The sequence below is a fragment of the Oryctolagus cuniculus genome, chromosome 13 (genome assembly GCF_964237555.1).
Source record: "Oryctolagus cuniculus chromosome 13, mOryCun1.1, whole genome shotgun sequence".
Classification (NCBI taxonomy): Eukaryota; Metazoa; Chordata; class Mammalia; order Lagomorpha; family Leporidae; genus Oryctolagus; species Oryctolagus cuniculus.
The window spans coordinates 53,993,070-54,010,211 of NC_091444.1; positions in this window are offsets into that span (position 1 = coordinate 53,993,070).

Here is a 17,142-nt window from a genome sequence, read left to right on the forward strand (position 1 = left end):
CCTCTCATAGATTTTGAGTGAAGAGACACACTGGGGAAGAACAAGCAGTTCTGAGGATTATAGCTGGGTCACATGGACAGAGGCAGCCAGTGTGAAGGCCTGTGAGGCCTGCTCGCTGATGCCCCCAGGCCTTCCTATCTCCTGCCCTGCCTGGCTCTTGATTTTCAGCAGTTCCTGGGCTTCTGCAAAACCTCTTTATAACCTTAAAATGCCTAAAATGCCTATAACTCTACACTTTTCCCTTATTCTTTCTAAAATCCCAGCCGCTTTGAACAGGCTTCTCATCTTTGCAACCAAATGAGCTGAGTCCAAAGTACTCCTTTCAATGATGATTTCACAGCTTGGGAATTTGATAGGCAACCGGCAGCCGCATTGCATGCTCCAGAAGATAGTGACCCTGTGGGTGGTAGGGAGGCTTGAACACTCTATCACAGCTCAGCGAAGAGAAGCATGTCTCATACAGACCTGAGAAGGCTCAGAGGAAGGAATCCAACATCAAGGCCACCTGCTCCTCCAGAGCTGCAGCCACTGGGCATGTGCTGACCACACACAGTGGCCTTCACTCCTAGATAGCTACCCAGCCAGCCAGCAGCTGCACCTGTTGCAGGCCCATAGGATTCCAGAACCAGAATAGACGTTAGGTATCTCTTTATTCATGTATCAGCCCTACAGTTTTCCTTATAAGCAATCATTCCACCTCTTCTGACCATGACAAGGCAGCATATTCATAGATAACCCTAAGAATGGAGTTCTTACTTTTAAGCCCGTGTCTGCCTCCCCTGAATTTTAACCCATTGGTGCTAGTTCCAAACCTCTGAAGAACACACACACACACATGAACTCCTTTAAAAAATGAAGTCAGGGACAGGCATTTGGCTTAGTAGTTGAGGTGCTGGTGAAGATACCCACGTCCCATGTTGGTGTGCCTGGGTTCCATTCCCCACTCCAGCTCCATCTATCAGCTTCCTGCTAATGTGTACTCTGAGAGGCAGTAGTGATAGCCGGAGCAACTGTAGCCCTGCCACCACGTGGGAGACCTAGATCGCACTCCCAGGTCCTGGCTTCACTCAGCCTTGTCCTGGCTGCTGCAGACATCTGGAGGGTAAACCAGTAAATGAAATCAATCTCTCTTTCTCTTCATCTTTCTTTCCCAATGTCTGTCTGTCTGCCTCTCATGTAACTCTTAAACTTTTAAGCATTTACAAAAAGGATGGAGTCAGCTCTTCAAACATTTGGACAAAAGAATCACATCTCTTTTAAACCTTCTTTCTGCCGGGGTAAATACCCAGGTCCCTCCATTCATTCCTTCGCTGTCACAATCACTTATTTTCCCAGCTGTGCTCTGAGTGGTCTCTGGATTATTCTTAAAATGTGGCGGCCATGACCCCTGGGACAGTGTCTGACTAAGGAGGAATACAGCAGGGCTATCACCTCCTTTCTCCCTTGTAACGACATTCATCCTTGGACCAACCAAGGATTAGGAGTGCACCCAACCCTTCTAGTCGGTGACAGGATGCTGGCCTGGAGTCAGACAGCCAGGCTCTGACCTGCCTGTGCCATCCTGCAGGCTTGCGAGTAGCTGATTGTGTCTTACGCGCCCAGACTCCTTTCCCAGTGAGTCAGCCTTGTCCGTTCCACAAAGGATGGCCCCACCTGCCGCCCCAGTCATGAGCCAGAGGTGGGCTGCTGACCTAGGATGGGCCAGGAGACCCCGACTTGGTCAGCTGGCTGTGAAGGTCATGGAGAGTCATGGAGGCTCACTCTGCTTTCCAGTATGGTTACGACAGAACAGAGAAGCCAGTCTGAAGAAGGCATGAAGAAAACTCTTTCACGGCCCCACAGAGATAGAGAGAAATCGACCAGTGATTGACAGTTTCCACAAGTGCCCACGAGAGCTCTTCCAAGAGGTTTTCATGAGGGGTCTCTGTAATCAACTCCCTTTTAAATTGAAGACTCTTTGAATCGATTTTGATTCTGAAGACATGATCCTCGACTAAGACCCCAGGCAAGTCTTTGAACCTACTCAGGTTTAATTTTTCTTGAGAATAAGTTGGGTTAATGTACAATAGTCACTTTTCACTTCACAATTCTGTCACATCATTCCCATTTTATACTTCCATACTTGGGAGGGCCTTAGAAAATAACAACCCAAGTGTATAACTTTCTACACAAACCCTGGCAAATTTCTTTTTGTATTTTGGTTGATCTCCCCAAATGTCTCACATATTAAAATATTTAAAAATATTCAGGTCTTTATTTATCATTATATTTTAATAAAAATATTAAAATATGTTCAGGTCTTTAATTATCAGATAGTAGATGGAAAAAAATTTCATACATTGTAGAAAGCTATGTAAGAGTTTTCTGTCACTGGGACCGGCACTGGGGTGAAGTAGGTAAATCTACTGCCTGCAGTGCCTGCATCCCATATGGGCACCGATTGGAGTCCCGGCTGCTCCATTTCCAATCCAGCTCTCTGCCATGGCCTGGAAAGCAGTAGAAGATGGCCCAAGTCCTTGGGCCCCTGTACCCACAAGGGAGACATCTAAGAAGCTCCTGGCTCCTAGCTTTGGATTGGCTCGGCTCCGGCCATTGTGGCCATCTGGGAAGTGAACCAGCAGATGGAAGACCTCTCTCTCTCTTTGCCTCTGCCTCTCTGTAACTCTGCCTTTCAAATAAATAAATATATCTTTAAAATAAAAAAAAGGCTTCTGTCACATCAGGTAAATTGTCCAGGAATTCCACTTATAGATGGCTTAGAAATTCATTCATTCATTGGTTTGTTCATTCATTCATCAGTTTTATCAGAGATTAATCATAGATGGGAGTAGTACTTCGACTGCAGTAAAAAGATATATGGGTGGTAGATGCGAGAGCTTTTGGTTACTGTCATCTGTGAAGATGGTCACCCAAACACAAGACACTCATATCTTGGGGTACCCTTAAGTGGGCTCTGATGTGTTGGGCCAAATTAAATGCTGAATCAAGGTCAGATAAACCGCATAAATAACTAGTGAAACACAGGTTAGAGAGTTTGCCCTTTGTTACAACATGAGCATAAAGACTTTATGGGAAAGGACACATAAATTTTGGCTAAAAGAAGCTTTTGGCTTATCTTCCAATTCCAATTATACAAGGCTATCACCACCCCCTCATTACCACAGATAAATGAAACGTCAGTTTAGAGTTTAACTTGGCAAGTAGGAAAAAACAAAGAATGCATCGTTGAGGCAAAATGCGTGCTGTATTTATTTGTAGGTCATATTTGCTTCAAAGACATAGGCAGGCAGAAAGCAAGCCTGCCTTGCCCAACTACAATGCTAAATAGCAAAGGCAATGGGAACATGGGATCATTTTTGGACACACCAGGATTAATGGGGTGTGCATATGATGTTCGGAGAGGCTTGAGGGAAAGCAGAGAAGCTGAGGAAGGATCAGACATCCACGCAAATGTCACCACAGCCACCATGCACAGAGGGCTGTTTGCAGTTGGCCTAGCCTGGGCAGCCATGATACACAAATGAACCACTGAACTCCAGTTCCTTGTCTGGTCGTTGTCATCAGTGTGATCCCAAATCCCAGATTTATAGACACTCCTCAGCCCCTCGAGTCCCTCATTGCTTTAGCTCCCATCTAATTCCCTTCCCAGAAACTCCATCCTTCTGCGTCCATGGCTCCGGAAGCAGTGAATCCGTTTGAGTGAATCCATCGGTCAACCTGTTTCTTCATTTAGAAAATGGGTATAATTATACCTCCCTCAAGGGGTTTCTGTGACACTGAGATGAGACACGTGTGCTAAGTGTTTGGCTCAAGCCACACGTGGTACCGTTCAATCACTGACAGCTCTACTATACTCAACAATCTCTCTTTTCCTACTCTGCTTTGCCTTACTTACAAATATGCTCTTTCCCCTATTTAAAAAAATCCTTTAAAGTTGTTGAGGTCTCCCTCCTTCTCTTCATCACCGAATGTCCTGAAAGACTTGTTTGTACTCCCTATCTCCTCTTCATCAGCGACAATATTCCCGAAGCCGTTGTTGCCTGATTTCAGCCCCATCATTCTGCCACTGCCGTCCCCGAGTCTGGTCTCTCGAATGGAAAATCTCCGTGTGTTTCTTTCCTGACTTTCTCTCCCTATGGTCATTAGCCTGGATTCACCGGGTTCAGAAGATTCTGGCACAGAAACGTCCCCTCCCTTGCATCCCCACATACAAAGACGGCCCCCCAGCATCTGTGATCAGGACCATCGTGCCTTGTCTCCCTGCCCTAGCAGTGGCTTCCCTACTCCAGCCTTCATCCTGCATACTCAACTCTGCTCAAACACATCCAGGGACTCCTTATTGTCTTGAGAACAAGGTCTGGATCCTTGGCAGGGCCCGTGGAGACCTCTCTGTGGCCTTACACTTCCTCATTGCTGGTCAGGGAACTTGACACACCCTTGCCACTGTCCTTTCACTCTCAGCCACATTCGTGGTCCTTTTTAGTACCCAAATCAAATATCCACACCTTTGTAAAGGCTTTCCCAGCCTTCCTTTGCCCCACCCCCATGCTGGAGTTCCAAGGCACTTTGCTCATACACTGTACCTTACCTTCAGATTGGTCTGCCCTTCCATCCGCAGTAGGCGTTAGATATCACTATCAGTGATCTTAGCTGTTGTGGCAGCCTCCATATCTAACACAGGGCCAGACTTGTGCCAAGTGATCAAACATTGTATGATACTTAATTAAGAAAACGAGGGACAAACTGTTGGAGGACCTCTGAACCCAGGGGCTGGGGAACCATGAGAGAAGTGAGTGGCAATCAAGTGAGGCATGAAGAGGCCCCACACCCGTCTGCACTTGTGCTTCAAGATAGACTTGAGAGCTGGAGAAAGTCCGGAGGCCAAATCACGAAATTACACTCTGGGGTGGGGCGGCAGTTTTGATCAGAGGTTGCAAACAAAGTCCACGTTGGTTTGTCTGGTGCTCCTTAGCTCCCTAAGTTGATAGACTTCCTGGAGAGGAAGATTTTGCCATCATTTATAGGTGAGTCCCCAGCCTGCACTTGTCTCCATGTTGTTTAGGGCAGATAAAAATGTCAAAATAAACCTGGCAAGTCTAGATCAGCAAGAACAAGAGCAGGTTGGAGAAAGAGGCAGAGGCCAGAGAAACAGCCCATTCAGTCCTGCAGACACTCCCCTGGCAGGCGGAGCCCTGTGGCTCTAGTGAGTGGAGGTTTCCCAAGACGGAGCCAACTCAGACTTTGGAAATCCAGAGCACTGACGCCTGACCTGAAGGCAAGCTAGTGAAGTAGTGCATCACCACCAAACAGCAGACACAGGGGTTTGCAGCGAAGACCAAAGGGAAGCCTAGGGCTTTAGACCTTCGTGGCAACATCAATGACAATGAATTTGCTCTGCTCTGCTCACTGCAGATTGGAAAGAAAGAGGCCCAGCCACACAGAGGCAGAACAGATGTGCTCTATGGGCAGGTGCACATCAGCACTGCTGCGGGGGAGGGAATATGCACAAGATTGCATGGCCCCATCAGGAATCCTAGGTGACACTATTAACATGTGACAGCTGGCACAGAGGTGGCATCGCCAGGAGTTAATGGATGACTCAGAGGCATTATTTATTATTATTATTTTTGCCCTCCCTCACAGGGGCTTAGAGAAAGCAGTTTGTCAAGATTTCTAGGCCTAGCTCTGTACAAATGACATAAGGCTGATTCTCAGGGGGTCCCTCTCTCATCAGAACTGCAAGCTAGGAGCGAGCACGGAAGCAAGATGGAGGGAAGGGTCAGCTGGGTGGCACTGAACCAGAATCAGGCTTAAGCCCATGGGACTGGAGAGCATGGGTCAGCTGCCAAGGAGGAACGCTTTTCTAGGTGACCAAACCTGGACTGGTTAAAAACTATCACAATAACCCATTATGTATCTTACGAACAAATAGAAGAAAGGAATGCAAAGACTCCAAACATAAATTAATGGCACAAAGTGGAAGTGTTAATTACTCTGATTTGATCGGAACACATTGTAACCATTTATTGAAATATCACACTGTATGATTATATGATTATAATCAACACATCTTTTTAATGCTTAAGAAGATAGATATGCTAACCAATCTAATTTGACCATTAAATATTGAATACCTGCATCAAATTATCACATTATGTCACATACATGTATATAATTAAAATATCAATAAAAAGGTTAAAGTAATAAATAAAAGTAACAAAAAGTACCAGCAAACCAGGGGCCGTCCTAATGATGCCATATATAAATTATATGAAGAAACACTTGTTAAGGGATTTATGAAAAGTGGTAGTTGATTTTGTCAGCAGAGATAGTACAAATTCTAAGCCATTGTCTAACAAGTTCAATACACATAGCAGAGTTAGGTTCTTCACAATATAATGAACTACTCTAAGGAGAGTGGCATTGTACTGGTTCTATCTGTTGATCTACGTGTGTATCTGTAATCAGCATCATCATCTCTCTTCTGTCGATTGCTGGAGACGAGGTAGGTTTAGTGAGAAGAGAAGGCATTTACGTGGAGGCGTATCAGTAGACAGCAGCTTTTCAGACCCATGGAATCTTCTTCCTTTATTCACATATTTATTTGTTCCCCTGTGCTTTCTTTTTGTTTATTCCAGAGGTTCAAGGCCTTCTTTCGGGTTTGCATTATGGCCTGGACTTTCGGTTCCCTAAGTCTGAACTTGGAGATTAATATGCTGTCACATTACTTTGTGCAGAGCTCACAAGGTTCTCCGAAACCAAGGGAACCAGGTTTCAACGTGATCATGAATATGACCATTGAGCAATTATGGGAGTTGCTTGGGCTCTAAATATTTCTGTACAAAGCTTCAGAAACCGATGAGATCCTGAAAAGGGTACAGGTACTTTTGAAGGGACAGATAGACCCATGCTGAAGAAGGCTAGGGGTCAACCTGTGCAGTCCTTTGGACAGCGTTTTGTTAGCCCACTCATAGTGTGGTTGACCAAGTTCCTTCACACCTGCACAGCTTCACATTGACTAGCCGTCACTGCTGGTAGCTCCTCTGGAACATCTGGAGCCTAGAGTGGTTGGGAGAGAAATGAGGGAAGGTTGAGTGGCCAGAAGGATGATGAGGATGGAGAAAAGAAAAACAGTCAGCCTGCCAAGACTAATCCGAGAAGATCCCCTCTTGCGGACTGGGTTTACCTTCTGTTTGAGCCAAGTCTGCGTGGTGTCCTTCATAAAACCGGTAACAGGATGGGAGCTGCTTAACAAACTTGTGTCTGTAATGAACATCTTAGGCAAGGAACCTAGGAAAAACCCCAATCCAGACAGATGTTTCAGGGCAGTGCAGTGGTCTCTGAGCCAAGGGGTTTGGCTAGAGGCAAGGCAGGGAGGAAAGGGAACAGAACTTGAGTTCATGGTACCAAAGGGACACAGCCTTAAGGACAGCAGTATTCCAATCACATGAGAGCATGACAGGAAACAAGAAATGAAGAAACCAATGAAAAGGCCCAGGGCACTTCTTTGGAAAAACCTAGCAAGGCCCTTGAGCATCTTCCAGGATTATACAATGGTTGTTCACACTTGGCTGGAGAATTGGCTCCAGGGAAAACTCATCATCAAACACTCCCTGGATATGTACTCATAGAAATGATGAACACTTCTGATTTCAGAGCTACACTGGGGCCAAACAGAGCTCCAAAGTTCCTTTGGTCCAAGTAAACAGAGAAGGGGGCCTCCCGAACTCCTGGCCCTGGCTTGCAGGGAGGTTGTTGGCCCACGGCTCCCCTTGGCTGCCCCAAGCTCCTCATGACATTCTGGACAACTCTTCTTGGAGTTATAGGCAGTAGTCATCCCAGCTGGGTTATGGAAATGTAACAGAACACGTGGAGAATTCAGGGGACTGAGAAGAATTAAAAGACAGGCTTCGTCAGAGTAATCGTACTATCCTGATTTTTGGGATATGTAATTATAACATCTGCATTCAGCCTGAGATCCAGCTTCCTGTACTGACTCAGTCCATGACAGTCCTCCCTTCCCTCTGCATTTCTGCCATAAATCTATTGCCCTGAATCTTGAACCATTCCTAAATATCTCCTTTGGATAGCATGCTCTTTCCATTTCAGGAATCCTAGTATACCTAATATAATGTACCTATAGTAGAATCCAGAGACAAGTCAATAATAGTTCTTTTTCTTAAGGGACTTAGAGAATACTTCAGAAAGTTCATGGAAAATAGAATTAAAGGATATTTACTTTGGTACAAAAGAAAAATTGGAATTCATGAATAGTTTTTTTTTTCCAGAAAAACACATTTTCAGTGAACTATGTTTGGCTTTAAAAACTTTTGTACATCAAAGTAACTTAATTAAATTTTCCATGGATTTTGAAGTACAGCCACATAGTCCAGTGAGAGAAATAGGCAAATAATAATAATAACATTAGTAGAGAAGTAGAAGTCTCAGGGACTGGCCTAGCCAGTGGAGCTCACAAGAGTAAGAACTGCCTTTTGAAGTTTCTCTGCAGAAACAATGGTGTGATTTTATCCCAGGACTAGAGGTGTAAGCACATTGGAGAATCACTGTAGTAGATCATGGAAATATAAAACCAATGGGGCTAGTGTCACCAGGAATAGCAAATAAAGTAGAGTCAACAGACAGGAAGCAGGGATCTGGGAACAATGAAGAGGGGGCGGGAGCTCTTGCCTAAAATAGCCAGTGTTCACAGCTTTTGGGGGCCACCAGGACAGCATATGTGGGTCAGCTGTACTTAATGGATTGGAGATAAAATGACAAGAGGGGACAGATTTAAGAGATGATTAGGAAGAATTGGATATGAGATGTGAAAAAGAAAAGGGCAATGAAAATAATTCTGAGGTTCTAGATTGGAGGGTCTGTAGTATGATAAAGGATAATCTTGCATAGAGACCATAGAGATTAGGGGAGATGCAGGTTTGAGGAGGAAGGGGATGAGTCCATTCAGGACATGCTGAGTTGAAGGTTTTCAAGAGACTACCTGGTTGACTCACTATCTCGAACATCGTTGGAAAAAAGACATAATTTCTATACCCCCACAAGATTTAGATCAGGACTAGAGGCTTGCCTCTGGGAGTCCTCAGCTAGGGGCAACAGAGAACCCCAGAGAAAGGGGATACCTGGCTCCAAGACTGAGCCATGGGGACCATCACATCCCAAAGCAGGCAGGAGTGCGAGGGAGCCATTCCAGCAGGATGGCGGAAGCAGCAGCTGACCTGCAGAGGAGGGGAAACAAGTGGAAGGTGGGAACGTGGCAGCAGGGAACGGAATCTTTCCAAAACCAAAGACTGATGAAGAAGGGAAACGGTGCTCCGGAGCAGCAGTTTGAGAAGGCGGAACTGCAGGCCGTGCTTTCTTGGCATCTTTGAAGGACATGGGCAAGGAGCCAGGTGAGGAGACAGAACTGAAGGCTGAAGATAGAGGGATACTGCTCAGGTGGCAGGGAACCCCAAGAGGTCCGGCCCTTGAGAAACTGGGTAAGGTGGTGGAGGTGCTGAGCAAGAAAACACACTTCTCTCAGGACTCTGTGTGTGTGTGTATGTGTGTGTGTGTGTGTAGCAAACCATGCTGTCTTACACTTAGAAGCCAATTGTCCCCACATATTTCAACTGCTGGCATTTCCCTCTCCTTTAGTGATCTCCTTGAAGGCAAGGACGATGACTTTACTTCTATTGTCAGTGCAACAGCTCCTAGTGTAAGAATCGAGTGAGTCATGGATGAATGAATCAGTTGTGAATGGTGAATGCACTTGGACCTGGTCATCACTGATTCCCTTGTGTCTCTGGGATTGCCCGGGCTCTCTCATCAAAAGTTGAGAACTGGGCTGTGCCTCTGAAAGCTACCTGGATTGACCTGACACATTTTAAACATTTTATCTTTTATTTATTTGAAAGAGAGAGAGAAGGATCTGGAAACTCAGTCTAGGTCTACTGCTGGGTGGGAGGGACCCAGTACTTGAGCAAACACCTGCTGTATCCCAGGGTGCACAATAGCAGGGAGCTGGAATCAAAAGTAGAGCTGGGCCCCAAACCAGGCACTCTGGCATGGGCTGCAGGCATCCCCAGGCAATATCTTAAATACTGCACCAAACACCTGCCCTTGGCATATTTTTCAAGCATTAATTTAATATGAACAAAATGGGAAGAACAACCCAAGTTATAGTTGAAATTATAAAAACAATTACTTGATGGGAAGAGAAGATACTTAAAAAAACAAAGATAGTTTTCATTTCTCTCTTTTTTAGGAGATTTATTTATTAGCAAGACAGATTTACAGAGAGGTCTTCCATCTGCTGGTTTACTCTCCAAATGGCTGCAACAGCCAGAGCTGAGCTGATCCAAAGCCAGGAGCCCAGAGCTTCTTCCAGGTGTCCCACATGGGTGCAGGGGCCCAAGGACTTTAGCCCTTCCTCCACTGCTTTCCCAGGTGCATTAGCAGGGAGTTTGATTGTAAGTGAAGCAGCTGGGACTCGAACTGGTGCCCATATGGAATACCGGCGCTGCAGGCCAAGGCTTTAACCTGCTGTGCCATAGCATTGGCCTCCCCTTTTCTCTCTTTTAAGTTGCTATCTTCTTTAGAGTCAGACTGAGCTGGAAGGTCCCAAGGTAGCAATTTGGTACATTTGCTATTTCAGCTCCCTCCCAGGTTTCTCTGTTAGTCATGACAGGGCAGGCAGAACACTCTTCATAAGCATGGGGCTGAATCAACTTCGTGAACCATTGCTAACCAAGAAGAGGGCAGAGGACGGGGGTCGGCTGCGGTTCCTGGCTTTGGCTCATTGTTTAACATGGATCTACGGGAAATTCGCTCCATATGGCCACCCACCCTCAGATGCTCTCTTCTTGGAACTCGCAGCATTTAAAGTTTCCCCCCATTCATTTTTTTTTTTAATTTTTTTTTTGACAGGCAGAGTGGACAGTGAGAGAGAGAGACAGAGAGAAAGGTCTTCCTTTGCCGTTGGTTCACCCTCCAATGGCTGCCCGGCCGGCGCGCTGCGGCCAGCGCACTGCGCTGATCCGATGGCAGGAGCCAGGTACTTCTCCTGGTCTCCCATGGGGTGCAGGGCACAAGCACTTGGGCCATTCTCCACTGCCTTCCTGGGCCACAGCAGAGAGCTGGCCTGGAAGAGGAGCAACCGGGACAGAATCCGGCGCCCTGACCAGGACTAGAACCTGGTGTGCCGGCACCGCAAGGTGGAGGATTAGCCTACTGAGCCACGGCGCCGGCCCCCCAATCATTTTTAACACCTGAGTATAGTCCAGTTACACCTTGATGGTACTCGCAGCTTCCTATCGTGTAGTGGATTTACCGATGTTCATGCAATAGCCTGTCTCCTACTCACATCAACCCCTAAGTTCCTGGACGGTGAAGTCCATGACTGGTTCATCTTCACTGATCAGATATCAGGGAAATATGTTTTCTTCAGCAAAAAAATGGTTTGCCGTTTCACGTGTCGTTGGATTCTCTGAGCCTCCACTTTCTTGTCTTTCGGAAGCCGAAGTAGATTCAGTAAAGTCCTCCCAACTCAAACTTCTAAGTGTTTCATGATTCTACACACTAGAGACTCCATCCTGAGAGCTATCCAGTGTCTGCAGCCCTGTGCTAGGACATAGTGGATTTAAATTTAAAATCCAGATGGAAAGACAGGAATAACCCACATGGAAATAGCCCCAAATATGGCAAGCCGCTTATACTGAAGACTGAATTGTGTGACAGAGCCTGCAGATGACAGGACAAGCAGAAAACCAATGCCAAGCACACAAGCTTAGCTGGTGTACCCCTAAGAATCACTCAACACACACCGGAAAGGACAGCCCTTGTAACAGTCTTCAGCTAATTGTGATTAGGGAGGAAACAGAGGGTGGGTTCGGGGATCAAACTTTGTACTCAGCAGCACGAGAACCTTGGGCCTAGAACAGTTGTTTTGCTGGCTGACTGGAACAGGGTTGGTGGGGGAGGGGCTGAGAATGCAGGTGGGTGTCAGGGGGATCATGGATACCCTGAGCTGCAAGAGAGTACAGAGCCCTTCAGGGAGACACGTAGAAAGGACCCGGTGTGCGGGACAGGAAGGGGGAAGCCAACACTGAGGGCAAACTTCTGAGTGGCTCTGCTGAGCGGGGTCAGGAATGAGACTGGGAGGAGGCACTTTGTGATGTGGAACAAGGAGAGGGCCTAGTGTGCCTGCCCCTGCGTGATGTGCAATGGTCAATGGAAAGAGCACATAGATACACGAGGTGGAAGAGACCTGGCATGTCCAGCAGCAGGACCTCAGCCATCTCTCCCCTCCTTGCTCCATTTGCCTGAGTGGACCTCAGTAAACCCCCAACATTTTGGGTCGAGGTGACCATTGGCCCTGTGACGTCCAGGCCCCGGGTCTAGTGGGCAAGTGCTCACTTCCATGTCAACTGAGCAGCAACATATTCCAGGCTAGGCCCTTCCGGAAGGCCTGGGAGGGAGATTCAGCTGTGGAACTCCCCAGAGGAGGGGCTGAGGAGACATAAGAGAGGGCTGGAGGTTTCTCAGGTCGCAGGGGACTCCTCCCCTTGGGGCTTTGGCGCTGCACTATCTATAAGTACTAGTTTTCGTGTTCCCAAACCTCGGGGATGTTTTTAAGAAAGTGCACAAGGTCAAGCAGGCATTTGGCACAGTGATTAAAGTGCCACTTGGGATGCCTACATCCCATATTGTAGAGCCTGGTTTGAATCCCAGCTCCACTCCAAATTCCAGCTTCCTGCTAAGGTGTACCCTGAGAGGCAGCAGGGATTTCTCAAGTATTTGTGGATCCCTGTCACCCATGTGGAAGACCCTGATTGAGTTACCAGTCCTGGCTTCGGCCTGGCCCAGTCCCAGCTGTTGCAGGGATTTGGGGAATGAACCAATGGACGGGAGTTGTCTCTCTCGCTCTCTCTCACTCTCTCTATCTGTCCCTTTCCCTCAATCTCTCTACACTTCAAATAAAATGAAAATGCATATATAAATGTTAAAAATGCATAAGGCTGCCTTCTAGGTTTTGCAGGACTTAGCCCTGATGCTTGCCATTCCTGGAAATATGAATGATGGGGCTTGGGTTTCAGCTGTCAGCACCGTGAGACTGCCTTGGTGTGCTGAGCGGAGTCCATGACCCCAGGCTGTGATCTCAGTTTTTAGGAGCATGTTTGTGTGTGCGTGCTTGTGTGTGTGTGTGTGTGTGTGTACGCGCGTGTGTGCATGCTTTAACTGACTGGTAGTGCTTTTCTCGTTTCCAGCAATTCCTCCTTGCTGGCTAGGAGTCACCAAAAAGAGCACAGGAGAGGACAGCAAACGCCATGCGACTTCTTACCAGGCCCAGGCTACAAGTTTGTGGGAGGCCGGAATCACTTCCCCTGGCAGCCCTAACCCTGGAGAAGGCAGAGAATTGGACTCAGAGGGAAATCCCAGAGGCTCACCAGGAGCTTTCCCTGGGGCTCAGTTGCTCTCCCCAGCTCTGCCCCAGGCAGGCTGTCGTTGCCCTAAGTCACTTGCAACATCAAGGAAGTGCCCTTGAATCCTGACCTAGGGCTTGCTTTGGGCTCCGTTCCACTCCCGAGGCTCAGTTTGAAATATTCAAGTATTGAGGGCTTCCTCTTTGCAGTTCTTTCCAAGCATGAGTCAAGTTTTCTTCAATTTTGCAAATATTTGGATCTGGGGCCAGGCCAAAACACATACATACAGAAATCACAAAGACTGAAACACAGAGTCGCAGGTTCAAAGACTCGCAGTGCAGTTGAAGAAACGTGCTCAGCAAAATAGCAATAACTCTCTAACGAGTGCTTCACTCACTCACCACATTGCTGTTGGGACACAAGTGGTCCTCGTCCTTAGGGTGTTCCCTACCTAGTAAAGAGGTGGCAATAATGGAAATAAACAAACCAAAACCGCAATGACTAACAGGTACAGTCTGAAGGTTTGTGTCCCTCCCCCCACTCATATGTTGAGCTCTACCTCCCAAAGTGATGGTATCGGGAGGTGGGGGCCTTTGGGTGATTCGGTCAGGAGGGTGGAGACCTCAGGGAAGGGATTAGTGCCATCCAAGGTCAGAGTTCCTCCTTCTGCCACGTGAGACATGGCCCTCTGTGAGCTGGGAAGTGGACTGTGCCAGACACCCACTCTCATAGCATCTTGATCTTGGACTTGCTGTCCTCCAGAGCTGTGAGCATAAATTTCTGTTCCTTATGAGCCATCCTCTCTGTGGTGTGTTGTTTTAGCAGTCTGAACAGACTAAGGCCCTAACCGTGTTCTAATGACACAATGGTGGGACTGCCTTTTAGACAGGGAGGCAAGGAAGACCTCTCTGAGGAGGTGGCATTGAAGCTCAGACCCGGAAGGCGCAGTAGTGAGAATTCTAGGGAAAGGGAGGGATGGCTCATGCAAAGGGCCTGAGGCAGTTCTTGGAAGTGTCAGAGGCTGATTGCGCTGGAAGGCAGAGGCGGGTGGTAAGAATGAGCTCAGAGTTGGGCCAGGTGGGGCAAAGCATTGGATGACTGAGGTATGTGAACTTCTTTCTAAACTTGTTGGGAAGTGAAGTGTCGACATATCCTGGAATATGGTTTCAGCCGAAGCCTCTGGCCCTGTGTGGAGAATGGACTGAAGGGAACAGGGAAGCAGCAACGGAAGCAGCAGGACTCGCATGGGGAAGGTTCCCATGTGCCAGCACGAGGCATCTCACTCTGCAGGAGGCCTGGGCGTGCACCGGGTGGAGAGATGGGCAGAGAGAAGACAATCTGGCAGCAGATGATTTGCGTCTTGGTGGCCGCCTGCCCCAGGGAGTTCCTCCAGGGCCAGGGACGTTGCAGAAGCCAATCAGGTGTGCTCCAGAGCAGGCCTGTGCTGCGGGGTCCCTGCAGGTGCTGAGACAGCTGCTTTCCCATAGGCGTGAGCAGCAGCCCAGCCTGGTGCGCAAGTGACCAGTGTGACACACAGTGCTGGGAGCAGGAGCAGCCTTCCATGTCTCAGCAGAGCACAGCCTAGAGCCAGACCAGCCTTGGGGAAGGTGAGCGTGTCCTCTAAGAGGCAGTTTTGTTGCTGTTGTTTTAAGACTTAATATTTATTTGATGCCGGCGCCGTGGCTCAATAGGCTAATCCTCCACCTGCAGCACCGGCAGTCCGGGTTCTAGTCCCAGTCGGGGCGCTGGATTATGTCCTGGTTGCTCCTCTTCCAGTCCAGCTCTCTGCTGTGGCCAGGGAGAGGAGTGGAGGATGGCCCAAGTCCTTGGGCCCTGCACCCACATGGGAAACCAGGAGAAGCACCTGGCTCCTGGCTTCGGATCAGCACGGTGCGCTAGCCACAGCGCGCCGGCCGCGGAAAGGAAGACCTTTCTCTCTGTCTCTCTCTCTCACTGTCCACTCTGCCTGTCAAAAAAAAAAAAAAAAAAGACTTAGTATTTATTTGAAAGACATAATGACAGAGAGAAAGGAAGAGACAGAGGCAGAGAGATCTTCTATGCGCTGGTTCACTCCCCGGATGACTGTATAGCTGGGGTTGGTCCAGGGTGAAGCCAGGAACCTGGAACTCCATTTGAATCTCTCATATGGGTGGCAGGGGCCCAACTACTTGGGCCATCTGGTACCTTCCCTGGTGCGTTAGCAGGAAGCTGGATCAGAAGTAGAGCAGCCAGAACTCCAACAAGCACTCACATGGGATGGTGATGTTGCAAACGGCAACTTAATCCACAGCGCCAAAATACCAGCCCCCAGGAAGAGGCAGTTTCGAGGAGCACTGAGGCGGGGGCGGGTCCCTCCCTGGTCCCCTCCCTGCACAGACACCAGCACTCCCTAGGAGGGCCCTGCATACGGGAGCACCAGCGGCAGCTTCCTGAGCAAGCGGCACCCACTAGGTTGCTGCAGAGGCCAGCGTGTGTGAACACATGTGAACCGCCTACAGGAGCCTTCCAGGGTCACATGAGAGGGACAGAGGGGTTTGGGAGGACTTGAGCGATGCCACAGGTGCTGTGTCAATCAACAGAAGAAGGAGTTGCTGTTACTACTACACTGTGATGACAGTGAGACTGAGATGATTCGGGTAAAATATGCCCTTCCAGGCTTGAGGGACTGTTCATTTTTCACCGATGGTGCCTTGAGGCACCTTGACCTCCAAGATGTCTCCAATATCACATCCATGCATGCCCCGTGTATACACTCATGTGTTAGACATCGTGTTTCACTTATTTGATTACCAAAGTTCACCGTGCCCCCTTCTGCTTATTCATCTTTTTTGCCAGCTTACGTAGCACAATGTCTTGCACAGAAAAGGCATTGAATAAACACCTGCCAAGTGATCCATTAATTGAGTCATAGAAATGCCCTCAGATGAATGATTGAGGATTTTGTTTTAAAAATAACTCGACATCTTGCACTTAGTTCCCAACCACCCCATGGCCTGAGAGCTGTATTTAAGAAAGAATGGGATACTGTGGTGTAGCACAGAGCCAATGTTTGTAGCAGGTGCTCGAAGTGTATCCAATACATTGGGCATGCACAAAACACATGCCCAGCTTCATAGATTTTTCTCTTTCCTTTCCAAGGCTGATTTAAAGACTGACTCTAATGAATCATGGCTATGCTGAAAGACTGGGGAAAGAATGAAGTCGAGATAATCCATTTTTAGCAGTCAATGTTAAAGTTTTATCCCTTTGGCTGGGTCTGGTTTAATCAATAGCTAGGAGTTTCGTTAACTTCTAATGAATGATTTATAAGTTTTTATAGGAAGCATTAAATGAGAGAAATAGAAATTAGAAGGGTAAATATGGAAGGTTGAAGACAAAGCAGCTGATAAGGTTTAAGAATCTTCTCCTTGGGTCCCTGGTCGGTGATGGGCTCTCTATCTACCCAGCAATCTGAGAATCGGTGAGTCACTCCGCACCTTCCTCTTCCTCCTTGGCCCACCCACCTATTCCTCATTCTAGTTGTGCATCAGAGTCTACTGGTTTTCCCACATCTTTCCCTAATCGCTCTCCGTGCCTCTGGCAGAGTGAGGAGGAACCGCTGTCACAAAGGGAAAGCGCGTCAATGCTGTTAGTAGGAAAGGCCCGATGTTCACCTCCAGACCATGAAAGACTGACCTTGGCTAGTCCCAGCTCTGAAATGCCCCAGCACGGCGCAGACTTCAGT